General features: G+C 46.4%; 1 long non-coding RNA gene across 1 annotated transcript in view; it reads right to left on the bottom strand.

Annotated features, from left to right (window-relative positions):
- Nucleotides 1–1,465: 1,465 nt before the first annotated feature.
- The window catches only part of LOC112549140, a 16,980-nt gene continuing 4,606 nt past the window's right edge, over nucleotides 1,466–13,839 (bottom strand). The window contains exons 2-3 of the long non-coding RNA XR_003092477.1: nucleotides 6,286–6,391; nucleotides 1,466–2,676 (exon numbers count right to left, since the gene is read on the bottom strand). This is a non-coding gene — a long non-coding RNA (uncharacterized LOC112549140). The remainder of the gene's footprint in view (nucleotides 2,677–6,285; nucleotides 6,392–13,839) is intronic.

Below are 13,839 nucleotides of genomic sequence, written 5' to 3'. Positions count from 1 at the left end.
TCACTTAGGAACACTGAGGCAAAGAACTCGTTGAGGAGTTCAGCCTTGTCCCCCCGTCCATCACCAATTGCTTCTGCCCATTTAGTAGGGGTCCTATTCGTCCCTGGGCCTTCCTTTTACTCCCTATATATCTAAAAAACAATTTTTTGTTATCTTTAACTTGGGATGCCATCCTCAGCTCCATGGTAGCTTTGGCCCGTCTAACTGCCTCCCTACAAGTGTGAGCAGAGGAGGTATACTCCTCTTTAGTAATCTCTCCCCGTTTCCACTTTTTATATGCCCCCCTTTTTGCCCGTAGGCTGCTCTGGATTTCTCTGGTCAGCCAAGGAAGCCTCTTGCCCCTTTCCCCCTTTTTCCCCACATCGGGATCGTCTCCCTCTGTGCCCAAAGGATCATTTCCTTAAGGCACAGCCACCCTTCCTGGGCTCCCATCTCTTCAAAACTCTTACTCTGCAGTGCATCCTTGACTAATCGCCTGAGTTCATTGAAATCAGCTTCCCTAAAGTCTAGCACTTTCACCCTACTAGTTACCTTACCCACTCGACGTCTTATGATGAATTCTATTATTTGCTGATCACTGTCCCCCAGGTGACCACCGATCTGTAGGTCTCCTACCATGTCATCCCCCGTTGCCAATACCAGGTCCAGTAAGGCATTCCCCCTCATAGGACCATGTACCTCCTGCGTCAAATGGAGGTCCTGTACACAGGATAAAAAGCCTAGGTTAAGAGCAATGATGTTCGGAGCTTCTACTCGGGTGATACTTCCTCTAAAATAGCCCCTGCCCAAGGCTGTGATTTAGGGGCTTGATGGTACATCACTAAAATCCCTGCAAGTCTTTCTATTGGATTGGAGCGGGAGCAGGATGAAACCATAAAGGCACTTCGTCATTAGCTATTCCTTCAGAAACAGCTTTGAAAGATTTATTTTTCCCCGTGTGTGTTTTACCTAACAATGTAGCCAGAGACAATATGTTACATGATGGACAGTCTCCTCATTTAAAACTGTAAATAACCCTTTTGATTTGGAAAATGAAAAGCTTCCCCAGCCAAGCTCTAATAATATTTTCTATTAGTTGCAGCAGCATCAGATGAAGGAAATCCTTTGGGTGAGGCGTATACAGACAGTTCAGGTTTTTTGTTTTTAAAGCTGAACTCACTGCTGTCATACGAAGCTTGGGAACCAGGTTATCTCTGTTTTGAGAGCATTTCAATTGACCAGCGGTCATAATTATTTTACGAGCTTTTCCTCTGTAGTATCTTCAGGGTTTTCAATAACTTTCAATTCAATAACTTTCACTGTTCCTGAGCTTGGATTTTGTGTGCGTGTGTGTGTGTGTCTCTCTCTGTCCATCATATTCTGCTTCTACATTTCACCTACCTTATTATAAAGTGTTACAGTTCTGACTCTTTCTGGCCCCAGAAATAATAATAAAAAAGCCTCTTATTTATTTTCTACCCTTTTCTTTATTTAACCAGGCACTCAGTTGTTGAAATGAAAAGGACAGAGCTATGATTGTGCATGTCTGTAAGGGAAACTTTTAGTGACATTTTTCAAATAAATATATAGAGGAGTTATGCAGCAGATACCAGGTTTCTACTTGTTAACAGCACCTACAAGTAGGGAAACGTACTGGTTTTAAACTACACTCCATGATCCTCCTCATTATACATTAGCCTGTGCTTTGACAGCATGGGGGTGCTTCCTCTGCCATTAGTGAGGAAAGCTATGCCAGCCAGAAGATTTAAATGAGCATTTGGCTGCCATTATATTATGTTGGTTTTGGTATTAACAGCAACCAAGGTGAAATATTAAAGAACACGCACAGGCTGGGGGAAGAGATGAGATATTTTTTCTCAAGCCAAAGGAAATGAACATACAGCAGGAAAAAACTGTAGCTTGGGTATACATGGAATCACTATAGAGTAAAACTGGTTGAATTATTTGTTGCTAATGAATTGGTTGATTAATTTATCTCTTTGTTCTTGCCAGGAATCCTCTGCAAAAAGCAACAATGATTTCCTGCTATTTGCTTATATTTACCCAACACCTTGGATTTTCAACCTACAGATCATTCACATTGATTCCTACATAAATACTGTCTGTGTTATGCTGTGGGTCATTTATATCAGACAGTCTTGTTTTTGCTACCTGGCTTGATAACTGAGACTTTGTGAACAGGAATTTTTTTTTAAAATGACAAATAATAACTAAACAAATACTGAATAACACATGATGAATAGTAAATAGTCTTGCTTAGGCATGGATACCCAAATATGTCTATCCATATGGAGAACAGACCCTTCCAAAACATTTACAAAAATCTTGTGCAAACATTAGTTTAGTGAATAGTAAGAGGTATATGTGTAGCCAGACTCAGACTCAAACAGATGTTTTGTGATATGGACATTATTTTACAGCATTCAACCAGCTCTTTGTGGATTTTAAGAAATAAACCTTCAGCTTGTCAGACATGTATACCTAGTGTCTTGGAAGAATTTAAAAACTGTTGATATTCTGAAAGTGTCTGAAAAGAGACACTCCTTACCATCTTGCCACTTCAAAAAAGAATCCTATAAAAAATGGAAATGACAATCTTCTCGTTACATCCACCATCTAGGTCCTAGGATGTCTGAGGCACAAGGTTGAGATCCAAGACTTCTGTAACCCAATATTCTGTGGACAAAGAAGGTAGAAAAAGAGGCAGAGCATATGGAGCAGGCTTCTGAAAATGCCATTTATTTCAACATGTGTGCATATAGCTCCTCTCTGACCTCTAGCAAAAGCTGAAGTTCATTTGTAGTTCATAATTGTTGTGGGGTCTGAAATCACTGGGGCTAAGTACAGACATTCAACCCCTCCCCCTCCCACCCCCCACTGAAGCCCCCCACTGCCTAGCTGTGGCTGACAGCTGACCAGAGGCAGTAGGAAGGGCTGGGAAGAGGGGCTGTGCTGGCTGAGGTCTGAGAGAGCTGTAGGGCAGAGCCCACTGGGCATTCGGCCAGAGCAGCCAAACATGGGGCGAGCGCTAGCACGGCTCCCTGCAAGAGGGGACTAGCAGGGGCCACGAACACACCTGGGATGCTAGCAGACAGCAAACTAACTTAAGTTGTTAGGGGAATTGGTACTGAAGTTCAATGCACTGGTCTAACCTAAATCAATTAAGTTTGAGTGCCCGTTGATCCAGGTCTATCTTAGACCAGGTTCCACCATTTTTAAACCACTCTGTGCGCCAAACTTCTGTACTTTTATGGTTTTTAGACTGGTTTCCAATCACTGACACTGGAAAAAGTGTGATGTCTGTATGTCACCTGGGAATCTGTCCATTGAACTAAACAGGTTTTAGATCTGGCGCTAACAGGCAAATTTGCAACAAGCCACAGGGCCAGTTTCAAGTGCCCAGCATTAATATTGGTGCTGTATTTCTAAAAGCACTTGGTGCTTATTTGGACTCCTAGAGAGGGTTTGAGTTTCAAAGGTATTTAGCAGCAGCTGGTTCTTATTGGGACACTAAGATCCATGCAGTGAGTGCTAAGTTATTTAAAATTAGGCTCCCCTATACTGAGACCAAAATGGGAGGTGCACTCCTTTTAAAACTTTGGGCTTGTGTACCTAGAGAGAGCATTATTTTCAGGCTTGGAAAGAAAAAAAACCCAACAAACCTCTAGACTTGAACTAGTCCCAAAGAAATAAATAGTTAAAAACAATCACAAAACTCAGAGGAGAGGAAAAATAAGCAATTGCTAAAAAAAAAAAAAATGATGCTCCAGTAATAATCTTTTAAATCTTTTATTAGATTAAAACTTGAATCAAACTGTTAAAATAATAGGCCTTCCACATGCATTTGGTAGTTTTGAAATAGCACTATCAAAGCAATAGCAGGCTGATATATGTATGTATAAAAGGGTATCCCAGACAACTACAGCTTTTCCCATGGCAACAAGTCATGTGAACCCTTAGAAAAATGTAAATAAGGACTTTATGTCATGTTATTGTGAACAAAAGCTCCTACAGAGCAGGCACCCCACAGGTCTGAACCCTGTAATAATCTATCCACCTAGTAGCCTTGATTGAAAGAGTGATTTATTTTCACATAGCTTTTGGGTTTTTTATGGCTGAAAAGAGTTTCCTTTAGTTAATAGTTCACATTCTATTCTAGCGCTCATTAGTGCAAAGGAGACAGGGCTCTCATTTTGCTAATAGGTGCTGCAATGGGAGTCAAGCAGCGTTTCTTATCTTCCCTGCCAGCGTGAAACACAATCACTCTTCTAACTGGTTCTTAATACTATTTCACACGATGAACTTCCATTAATAATGCCTCATGCTTACATAGTGCTTGTATGTACGAAGCACTGGGCAAACTTGGGGACAAATTGATTCCTAATGTAACGGTAGTGAAATCACCGGAGTTCCACCAGGATTTATCTGCCTCATTAACAAATTGGTTTATGTTCACAACACCCCAGGTAGTTTTGATCCTGACGTTGCAGATGGGAGGCTTGGAGAGAGATGACATGACTTACCCAAGGCCACACACTCAGTTCATGCCCTTCATCTGGAGGCGGAGTAGAGGGAGGGGAGCTGTAATTTTGAACCCAATTTGGGGAGCACCAAAAAGCTGGCTAACCCAACCATCATTTAGTCCTTTTGTCCACAGGACACCACATCGAATCCTTTGAATCACAGAATCAGAGAGAAGTGGGGCTGGAAGAAACCTTCGTAGGTCGTCTAGCCCAGCCCGCTTCTGAGGCAGGATCCTCCCTACTTAAGCCACCCTATACACATGCATTGTCTAACCTCTTAGCAAAGCTACATAGTCAATCCTGACACCAGGCAAGACAACACCCTAACTTGCCACAGATAAAGCAGGGGGACCATGGTGGCCAAGGCCCAGCTACTGTCAAATTTGTTAATATGTTCTCAAGATATCCCAGGAAAAGGCTCATACCTCCTGCTGCAGGGGAAGGCAAAAATCCTCACAGCCCATACCAATCTGACCATGTGGTGACATTCCTTCCTGCCCCCAAATACGATGATCCATCTGCCCTTAAACAGAGGGGCTCAAGGAACCTCTGGCTTTAAGTCTCAGCAGGAGCACTGGCACACCCCAGTCCATGGGTGGCTGGGGCCTCCCGAGTCTGGGGGGGCACCAGATCGCCGATGGGAGGGGGGTCTCCCAGCGGTCGATCGCCAACTGGGCAGGGGGGGCTCTCCCCTCCCGCTGATCACCAAGCCAGCAGCAAAACTGGAAGTGCACTTCCACTGGCGCTTCTGGTTTCATAGCTAGGTTTCCAGAGGGTGCACAGCAGATCTCAGGCACACCCGCGGGCACCCCCTACATGCCACCAATGCCCCAGTCATTCTGCAGCCTTGGCTACAGCCAACAGCCAATGCCTCTGAGGAAGCCTTTAAAAAAACCCAAACCCTGACACATTAGCAGCGGGGGAGAGAAGAAATTCTCTCCCAGCCCCATGTGGCAACCTGAAAAGCTCAGAAGCATGGAAATACCCATACAATGACACGGGCATAGCTATGCCTATATCATTCCCACCTCTCCTTGAACACCTCCAGTGAGGGAGAATCTGCAATTTCCCAGTTTCTCTATCTCACTGCCTCACTGTTCTACGTTGCTGCAACTTCAAACCACTGGTCTGTGTCCAATTCTCTGCAGCAAGAGGGAAAAGGTGCTTTTCCTCTTCTCTATGGCAGCCCATCAAGGATTTGAAGGCTGCCATCATGTCTCCTCTTAAGCACCTCTTTCACAAGCTGAACATGCCTAGCTCCTTCAGCCTCTCCTACGACTTGCTTCTAAGATCTTTGGGTGAGTCACTATGCAATTCAGTGTCTGCCCTTTAAACACAGAAATACAGAATACCTAAGTATCACTGCCCTTTGAGAGGAGCTTATTTTGACTCCCCAAAGGGACACCTTCTTCTGTCTCACAGAAGCGCCATTCATGTTCTTTCTGTATTTGGAAAGAGGGGTGTATCGGTTTACTTCTCAGCCATAAGGAAGGCCTAAGGGTCGAAAACAATGAAGTTCTCAACATTGTTGAGATGGCACACACCCGAAATAAGAAGCAGTGGCATGGTGCCACCGTTGACCCCTCCTTACTTTCCTTTAAATCCCTGAAACCAGGCAGAAAGTTGATGGTGGGAGGGAGAAAAGCTGTCACCACCTCATGGACCCTAATACTCATATGGACCCTAAATACTCATATGTGCATGTGGGAGGATAATTTTTACATTTGTTGGGGCCCTCCTGAATGATGTACAGAGCACTTACCTCCTAAGGCCAAGTTTACTCCTCTGAAACTCAGGTCATCCTTTCTCTGTACATGGACATGTGGAAGGCTCTCTAGGGGTTTAGACAACAGTGAAAAAAGTATTTCCTGTTGGGAAAGAGAGAAATTCATTCTTACATTGTATAGAACCCCTTGAACTGTGGTAGTTATGGTTGATGTTTTGGCCTGCAAGTCAAATGAATGCCATGGGGCAGGTCTGCAGGCCAGTCCTTCTCCACCTCCCCCCCCACCCCCAATCAGGCCCTATGCTGCCTCTGCCCAGCCTGCACACTGGATCAGGACCTGTGTGGCCTCTGCTGACTGCTGCATACCAGAATCAGGCCCTGCAGAAGGATCTAGGCATAGGGCACCACACCACCCCTGCCCAACCCAGTGCACTAAGATTGGGCCCTGGAGCCCTGTACCATCTTCACCCAGTCCTACGTACCAGACTTGAGCCCCACACCACCCTGCATGCCCAATCCATAGTTTCATAGTTTCAGGGTCGGAAGGGACCTAATAGATCTTCTAGCCCGACCCCCCGCCAGGGCGGGAGAACAACCCAAAAACACAAACAAAACCACTCACCCTAAAAACAAAAACGGGACTCAAATGAGTCCAGCCAGGTAAGTATCCAGCCTCTTCTTAAAGATCCCCAGGGTAGGGGCCAGCACCACCTCCCTTGGAAGTTGGTTCCAGCTCCTAGCCGCCCTGACTGTGAAGTAGTTTTTTCGGATGTCCAATCTGTACCTCCTCTCCATCAACTTGTGCCCATTATTCCTTGTTATGCCAGCAGGGGCTAGGGGAAACAGCGTCTCCCCCAAACCCTTCTGGTTCCCCCTAGTGAGTTTATAGACGGTCACCAGGTCCCCCCTCAGCCTTCTCTTGTGGAGGCTGAATAGGTTCAGGTCCCGCAGTCTCTCACTGTAGGGTCTGCCCTGTTGTCCCCGGATCATGCGGGTGGCCCTCCTCTGGACCCTCTCCATGTTGTCCACATCCCTCCTGAAATGGGGCGCACAGAACTGGACACAATACTCCAGCTGCGGCCTGACCAGCGTCGCATAGAGGGGGAGGATCACCTCCCTGGCTCTACTCGAGATGCACCTGTGGATGCACGACAAGGTCCGGTTAGCCCTGCCAACCATGACCTCGCATTGTCGGCCCATGTTCATCTTGGAGTCAATAATGACACCAAGATCCCTTTCCGCCTCCGTGCTCTCAAGTAGGGAGCTCCCCATCTTATAAGTGTGCTGCTGGTTCCTACTACCCAAGTGCAGCACCCTGCACTTGTCCGTATTGAAACGCATCCTGTTCCTGTCTGCCCACCCCTGTAACCTATCCAGATCCTTCTGCAATCTCTCTCTCCCTGCTAGCGTGCTCACCTCCCCCCAAATTTTGGTGTCATCAGCGAATTTAAACAGGTTGCTCTCCACCCCAACATCAAGATCGCTGATGAAGACATTGAACAGCGCAGGGCCCAGGACCGAGCCCTGAGGGACTCCACTACCCACCTCCCCCCAAGTCGAATATGATCCATCCACCACCACCCTCTGAGTGCGACCCTTCAGCCAATCTGCAATCCATCTGACCGTGTAGGCATCTATGCCACAGTCGCCTAGTTTATTAATTAGGATGGGGTGAGAGACGGTGTCAAAGGCCTTGCTGAAGTCCAGAAAGACTACATCCACCGCGACACCTGCATCCATGGCCTTTGTGACCTGATCATAAAAGGCAATCAGGTTGGTCTGACATGATCTCCCCCTAATAAATCCATGCTGATTGCCCCTGAGCATCATCTCGGATGCCGGCCCATCACAAATGTGCTCCTTGATGATCTTCTCAAAGAGCTTCCCCAGGATTGAGGTAAGACTGACGGGCCTATAATTGCCCGGGTCCTCCCTTTTCCCTTTTTTGAAGATGGGGACCACATTAGCTACCTTCCAATCGTCTGGCACCTGGCCCAAGCACCACGATCGCTCGTAGAGCCGTGCCAGGGGCCCTGCAATAACCCCAGCCAGCTCCCTCAGCACCCTGGGGTGGAGAGCATCCAGACCCGCTGACTTGAACGCGTCCAGCCCCTCCAGAAGCTCTCTAACCCGGTCCTCCCCAACCTGAGGTCTGAAGGCGATCCCCTCGCGTCCGGCTTCTATCACAGCAGGGAAGTCCCGTTCCCTGCACAAGAAAACGGAGGTGAAGAATTGGTTAAAGAGATCCGCTTTATCCTCTGACGCAACCACCAGATTGCCCCGCATATCCAATGCCTAGGGCCAAGATATTCAGCCTATAGGGCTGAGACATTGGGCAGTGGGGAGCAGATCTGACTTGGAGGCTGGAGGTTGAGTGCTCCTGACTTATTGGATCTAGTTCCATAATTGGAAATCTATACATACTACTGTACTAAAAATAAGTAATGAGTATAGAAAGTCACAGTAAGGGACAGCTTCTCAGCTCCACTAAAGTAAATGGAGCAACACCAGTTTACGATAGCTAAGAATCTGTCTCTTATTTGTCTGAAGTGGGATATATCCTTTAAAGGAAAAGTTGATCCATTTTTTATGTCTTTTCATGCTCTCTTCCCCTTAACTCCATTCTCCATTAACTGCAGTGCCTGGTCTCAGAGATGAAAACTTCCATGGAGCTTCCTTTCCCCTTTGGTGGGTGAACTCCTTACCTCTGGTTGGGAAAGATTTTCTAAAATGGCCCTCCTAAAAATCCTGAAAATCACCTAGAAACGAATCTTAACCTCTATGCAAACTGTCTGGATCAAAGTAGTGTGGGTTGTATCCAAGCTCACTGAAGTAAACCACAAGATCACCTATAATTTAAACCTTTAAATCATAAGTTTTGAATGGTGGATAGAAAATCTACAGCAGTGTCTGAAGCATGATGACAATGTAAGAAGCACATCAAAATCCCATAAGGTCCTGAGTCCCTCCACTGTTGTTACCAGTCCCAGAAGAGCTTTGTGTGAGTTAAGGACACTCAACATTTTTTTTCAAATTGAACTTGTATTTCAGATTAGAAAAAGGAATAGATTATCTTTCATTCTTTATTTCCTAAGGATTATAAAGATAATTAACACAAGTTCTTTAAGTACTTTCTTCCTAAGACAGATGCATTCTAACATTGTCCAGAAGGCGCCTTTTTTACCTTCCTTAATTTCTTGAAAAAAATAATTTCCCAGGCTAAAGAACCTTTTTTTTTTTTTTTCATGTTTCATTTCTTGGGAATGATTTGTTATTTTCCTTCACTGGGATGAGGAGAAATATTATTTTGGAATCAAATATTCTTCTTTTGGTCAATAATTAAAGACTTGACGTGCTACAGCCTGACTGTATATGATATACATCATTCACAAAACACTGTATGAAAAGTTTCTTAAGATCTAGCATTCAAAAATTAAGATTAGCTTCTATTCTGAGTGGATCCAGAGGGCACAGACTGTTCTGACCTCAGCCCCAAAGAATGAGACCTTCTGTTTCAGCCCTTCCAACTTGTCCCAGTTCTAACCTTTTCTCTCCCCTGCCCTGAGCACCTTCCTTGTTCTAGTCCCAATCTCCTTGCCTACCCAGACCCAATCTCCACTCATACAGTTTCATATCTCAGCACCAGTCTCCATGCTTACCTAGTCCTGCTTTTTCTCCCTGGGCTACCAGCAGTGACCCTCCTTCAGTATTTGGGTCCCAGTGCCCCCTCCTTCAGCTTTATAGAATCATAAAGAAGCAGGACTGGAAGGGACCTCTGTAGGTCAAATGTCCCGCCTCAAGCAAAATCATCCTGATCCAAAACATTAATTTGTCTAACAAATCCATTGTTTAATCTCTTAGAAAAACTACACAGTGAACACAACACAAGTTAATACCCTAACCTGCCAGGGTGTGTCCTTTGCCCTCCAAACTCCTAGTCTCCTTGCCCAGGACTTCCATTTCTCCATTCCTGGTTTCTTACCCAATTTGTCTCTTCCTTTCTTGTACACTGGGTCCCATCCCATTCTCTTCTGCCTCCCAGGTTGCCAATCTGAGTTTGTCTCCCAAGCTACCTACCTTCACACCTTGTTCCAATCTTTCTACCCAGATAGTCCCACCTCTCCCCCTGCAAATAAACTCCTTACCATATCTATCCTCTCTCATCTCCCACATTCCTACTCCCAGTCTTCAAAGTTTCATACTAGGTAGGGTCGGAAGGGACCTGAGCAGATCATCAAGTCCGACCCCCTGCCATGGCAGGAAAGAATGCTGTGGTCAAATAACCCCAATATTAAAGCTTGAGTCTTTGGATAGCATTAGCAATAATGCATCTTGAAGGAGCCTGGCCTGCAGGACATGGACTGGAACCTCAGATCATAGTGTTTAGCCACAGAGGAAAGTAATCATTCAAGTGGACACAATGGGTATGGGAGCTGACTCTTGGGTCCTTGAGGTTAAAGAGGCTTGAGATTCCTCTTGAACAATTCCCTGTGTTTGGAGGGAATTTCATGGTTGGTAGGGTCGGAAGGGACCTGAGCAGATCATCAAGTCCGACCCCCTGCCAAGGGCAAGAAAGGATGCTGGGGTCAAACGACCCCAGCTAGGTGATTATCTAGCCCCCTTTTGAAGACCCCCAAGGTAGGAGCGAGCACCACTTCCCTTGGAAGTTGGTTCCAGATCCTAGCCTTTCTGACTGTGAAGTAGTGTCTCCTGATATCTAGCCTGAATCTGCTTTCGGTCAACTTACGGCCATTATTCCTCGTTACTCCCGGTAGTGCTCGGGGGAACAGGGACTCTCCCATAGCCTGCTGGTCCTCCTTGGCCAGTTTGTACACAGCCACCAGATCCCCTCTCAGTCTTCTCTTGTGGAGTCTGAACAGGTTCAGGTCCTGTAGCCTCCGTTAGTAGGGAGCTGTCCCCTGATCATGCGAGTGGCCCTCCTCTGGACCCTCTCCATGCTGCCCACATCCCTCCTGAAGTGTGGCAGCCAGAACTGGATGCAGTACTCCAAATGTGGCCTGACCAGTGTTCGATAGAGGGGGAGGATCAGCTCCTTGGACCTGCTCGTGATGCATCTGTGGATGCATGACAAGGTGCGGTTAGCCTTCCTGGCCGCATCCCCACATTGGTGGCCCATGTTCATCTTGGAATCAGTAGTGATTCCAAGATCCTTCTCTGCCTCTGTGCAGACGAGAAGGGAGTTCCCCAGCCTGTAGGTGTGCTCCCCACATCTTAGTGTCATCCGCGAATTTGAACAAGGTGCTTTTCACCCCCTCGTCCAAGTCGCTGATGAAGATGTTGAACAGTACGGGCCCAAGGACTGATCCCTGGGGGACCCCACTGCCCACATCCCTCCAGGTTGAAAAAGATCCATCCACCACCACTCTCTGGCTGCCACTCTCTAGCCAATTTGTGACCCATCTGACTGTGTAGGCATCGACGCCACAGTCACCTAATTTCTTAATGAGAATGGGGTGAGAGACTGTGCCGAAGGCCTTCGTAAAGTCTAGAAAGACTATGTCCACCATGACACCTGTGTCCAAGGGTTTTGTGACCTGGTCATAGAAGGCCACTGGGTTGGTCTGACAGGACCTGCCTCGAATGAACCCATGTTGGTTGCCCCCAAGCATGATCTCCCCTGCTGGCCCCTCACAGATGTGTTCCTGGGTAATTTTCTCATGGTTGTCTTCTTGTTAACCTTCCCAGTATAACCAGACTGCAGCATATTCAATGTTCACAGAGTTTCTCCTAAAATGTCTCCATTGAGCATGTGCAAAGTGTGTCTTTTTTTTCTTTTTAGTGTCTCATAACATTGGCCAAATTTGGACCCATTTTCACAGAGATCACACAAAGCATCTCTGACACAAAGACCCTCATGCTTGCCAAATTTCAGGTCTTGACTTCAAAATGAGGGTACTCGTTTTTTGAGCTGCCAGAATTTTTTTTATATTGGCAAGACAATGTCTTTCCTTAGTCTCATTCTTGGAAACAGCTCAGTCATTTTTTTGGGTCCAACCCAATAATATCAAACTGAGACAGACTCCCATCATGGAAAATTTCAGTCCAAACAGCTGAAGTTTAGCAGAGTTAAAAATAACTCAAAACAGAGTGTTTTCATGGAAGATGTCAGGCAAACCCTAGGCAGAATAAAATATATTCTGTTTGAGTGTTATTCTACAGTTATCAATGTTGTGTTACTGCTACTGCTCAACTAAGAATTTGTAAATCCTCTTAATGGTATTTGTTACTCCCACTCCCACTCTGCTTGTTTACTTCATCTACCTATTAAGCCTTTTCTTTTAGACTATAAGCTCTTTGGAGCAGGAACTGACATTTATTACATGTTTGCACAGCACTTATCATACATGGGCCCTTGTTAGTTATGTCCGTTAGATTCTACTGCAGTGTCAATGCTAATGACACTAGAGCCCAGCCCAGTAAAGTACATGCTTATCAAGGTTAAATAAAAGACTGACTTCAAAGGCCTCAATTAGGCCTGTGGAAAGCAGCTAGTATTCACTTCAGATTTGGATTCAGCTGATTTAGGGGACAGTGATTCGATTCAGTGATTCAAATCACTGTCCAGAATCGATTTGGCCAAATCTGATTTGGAGATTCAGCCACCACCGAATCGGACAAATCTCCAAATCAGCCCCATCCCCTGCCTACTCTCAATGGCTACCCTGCCTGCTCTCCCAGCTCTTAAAAAACAAAAAAACCCACACTCACTGGCTGCTTCAGATGGGCATCTTGCCCAACCCCCTGCTCAATGCAGGACCATTCCCATCCAGATCATCCCAGCCAAGACTTTGTCTAGCCAGGACTTAAAAAAGATTCCACAACCTCTCTGGGTAACCTGTTCCAGTGTTTTACTACCCTCCTAGTGAGAAAGTGCAGATAACCCCTGCTTAGTGCTCTTAAGTGTGCGGGCCGGCTCCCGGTCCCGTCCTCGCCGGGCGCAAGCCGGGCCCGTCTGTGTGCACACGGGCTGTAGCCGGCAGCCCAGGCACGCAGGGCCGGAGAAAAGTCGCGGGGTGGAGCAGTACGCTCGAGCTAGAATCAGTCACAGAGGCATAATGGTTGATTGAAAAGATTATTTACTTACACCGGAGATGGTCGCGGTGTAGGCTGGTCAGCTTTCCAGGCTCAGCTCTGCTTCCTTCCTCGTTGGAGGACTCTAATAAACTCGGTTCCTTGACCCCAGAGTGAATCAGGCTCCGCGGGGTTCAAGAATTCATTCCCACGGAACAGCTGTATCTCCATGAGTGTTACTCAGTTCCCAGGTCCCCCGGAGCTGTTAAGACTCCGTGGGTTCGAAAATTGGGTTCTAGGATAGGGATTCGTCTGGGCTGCAATCGGTGATGGGGAGAGGCTAGAGGCCGTCGGTAAGTGGTACCCCGGAGTTTGCTAGGCTCCGGGGGTTTGGCAATTGGAGCCTGTATTGCCTTCTTAAGAAAGACGCGCTGGGTTTGAAAGGACCCACAGCGCTTAGAGATCCATCTCTCCGTCTCTCTCCGTCTTTCTCTCCAACTTGGGCGGAAACCACCCAAGCCTTTTGTACGGCTAGCAAGCCAATAGCTAGCCGCCACA

The sequence above is a fragment of the Alligator sinensis genome, unplaced genomic scaffold (assembly GCF_000455745.1).
Source record: "Alligator sinensis unplaced genomic scaffold, ASM45574v1 scaffold301_2, whole genome shotgun sequence".
NCBI classification, from domain to species: domain Eukaryota; kingdom Metazoa; phylum Chordata; order Crocodylia; family Alligatoridae; genus Alligator; species Alligator sinensis.
Note: the sequence above shows the minus strand (reverse complement) of the source record. Positions and strands in the feature narration are given on the sequence as shown.